At 47.6% G+C, this 2,500-nt stretch overlaps 1 pseudogene; it reads left to right on the top strand.

Moving 5' to 3' along the window:
• Window positions 1-2,123: 2,123 nt before the first annotated feature.
• The window catches only part of LOC145471818 (small subunit ribosomal RNA), a pseudogene marked incomplete at its 3' end in the record, with an annotated part of 1,655 nt that continues 1,278 nt past the window's right edge, over window positions 2,124-2,500 (top strand).

Raw genomic sequence — 2,500 nt, forward strand, 5'->3', positions numbered from 1 at the left:
GACCTCGAACGAGGGGAGCCTTTTGGACTTAGAGTTAGGGTAACGGTTAGCTTAGGGTTAGGGTTAGGGTTAGCTTAGCGTTAGGCCTAGGTAGGCTTAGCGTTCGGTTAGGCTTAGGTAGGCTTAGCGTTCGGTTAGGCCTAGGTAGGCTTAGCGTTAGGTTAGGCTTAGGTAGGCTTAGCGTTAGGTTAGGGTTAAACTTGGCTAAACTTGGCGCCTGCACGTAACTCGAGCTGGCCAATAGGTTGGCGCAAAAAGTTTTGAAATGGTGAAAATCTTAAGTGTGCTTATAGAATAGGGGGACTGACGCCCACTTTTAAGATAGTGGTGCACACCCCCGTTAATTATGATGTGAGAGCGCCAAACTTGGCGCCTGCACGTAACTCGAGCTGGCCAATTGTTTCGCGCAAAACGTTTTGAAAATGGTGAAAATCTTAAGAGTGCTTATGGTATATGGGCACTAACGCCCAGTTTTAAGATAGTGTAGCAAATCCCCTTAACGATGATGTGACAGCGCCAAACTTGGCGCCTGCACGTAACTCGAGCTGGCCAATAGTTTGCCGCAAAACGTTTTGAAAGTGGTAAAAATCTTAAGGGTGCTTATAGATTAGGGGGACCGACGCCCAGTTTTAAGATAGTGTAGCACACCCCCCTTAACGATGATGTGACAGCGCCAAACTTGGCGCCTGCACGTAACTCGAGCTGGCCAATAGTTTGCCGCAAAAAGGTTTGAAAATGGTGAAAATCTTAAGGGTGCTTATAGATAAGGGGGACCGACGCCCAGTTTTAAGATAGTGTAGCACACCCCCCTTAACGATGATGTGACAGCGCCAAACTGGGCGCCTGCACGTAACTCGAGCTGGCCAATAGTTTGCCGCAAAAAGTTTTGAAAATGGTGAAAATCTTAAGGGTGCTTATAGATAAGGGGGACCGACGCCCAGTTTTAAGATAGTGTAGCACACCCCCCTTAACGATGATGTGACAGCGCCAAACTTGGCGCCTGCACGTAACTCGAGCTGGCCAATAGTTTGCCGCAAAAAGTTTTGAAAATGGTGAAAATCTTAAGGGTGCTTATAGAATAGGGGACCGACGCCCAGTTTTAAGATAGTGTAGCACACCCCCCTTAACGATGATGTGACAGCGCCAAACTTGGCGCCTGCACGTAACTCGAGCTGGCCAATAGTTTGCCACAAAAAGTTTTGAAAATGGTGAAAATCTTAAGGGTGCTTATAGAATAGGGGGACCGACGCCCAGTTTTAAGATAGTGTAGCACACCCCCCTTAACGATGGACGTGACAGCGCCAAACTTGGCGCCTGCACGTAACTCGAGCTGGCCAATAGTTTGCCGCACAAAGTTTTGAAAAAGTGTAAAATCCCAATTTTGCGCTCTTTAGGGTGTGGTCTTTGAGCTTCGGGTTTTCGTCGGGAAATTTCGGCAATCATCGGTCATCTTCGTGGAAAATCTCTTCGTTTTCGTAACTCTGACATGCAGACGCACGTTTGGAATGCCATGGGGAGCGCTTTGGAGCAGTTTCGAAAAATCGAAATTTTCGACATTTTTCTAAGTGTCTAAACTTGGTTGGGGGAATAGACGGTTTCGGGTTATAATGTAGGGCAGGCATCGGGAAAGACCGAAAGAGCAATTGAGCTGTATCGGTCCGTAACAGTAAGCCCTGCTCGGTAATGTGTTCTCGGGTAGGAAAGGAGGGTATTTGGAGGAAAAAGGAGCAAAGTCGACCAAACTTGCTCGGTCGGTAGCATGAAATGACTGAACTTGAAGCCAAGTTGTCTCGGTGTGGACAACGAGAGAACGGATGGATGTTGTACCTGATGGCCTTTGGCCAAGAATAGCGGCTTAGATTCGGAAGAATCATTCTTCCCCGATGTATCTTGTCGGCATTCCGTGCACTTGGCTGTCTCACTGGTATGCCGGAAGCTTACTAGGGTGAAGCAGTGGAAAAGACGTGGCAAAGAGAGAACGGGTTTCCCTCGGACAGGGTCGAACGCCTCGTGCGTCTTCCATGGCCGGGAGGATTCCCAGTGCAGCTTGACGGTGAAATGCCAGCCTCCTTTCAAAGGAAGCAGACGCAATAGGGTTCCCGCCGGGTTCCCTGAGGGATAGCTACCTGGTTGATCCTGCCAGTAGTCATATGCTTGTCTCAAAGATTAAGCCATGCATGTCTAAGTATAAGCACTTGTACTGTGAAACTGCGAATGGCTCATTAAATCAGTTATCGTTTATTTGATTGTACCATTACTACTTGGATAACCGTAGTAATTCTAGAGCTAATACATGCGAAAAGTCCCGACTTCTGGAAGGGATGTATTTATTAGATTAAAAACCAATGCGGGTTCTGCCCGGTTTCTTTGGTGATTCATAGTAACTGATCGAATCGCACGGCCTTGAGCTGGCGATGTTTCATTCAAATTTCTGCCTATCAACTGTCGATGGTAAGGTAGTGGCTTACCATGGTTGCAACGGGTGACGGAGAATTAGGGT

Source organism: Orbicella franksi, unplaced genomic scaffold, assembly GCF_964199315.1.
Source record: "Orbicella franksi unplaced genomic scaffold, jaOrbFran1.1 SCAFFOLD_651, whole genome shotgun sequence".
NCBI classification, from domain to species: Eukaryota; Metazoa; Cnidaria; class Anthozoa; order Scleractinia; family Merulinidae; genus Orbicella; species Orbicella franksi.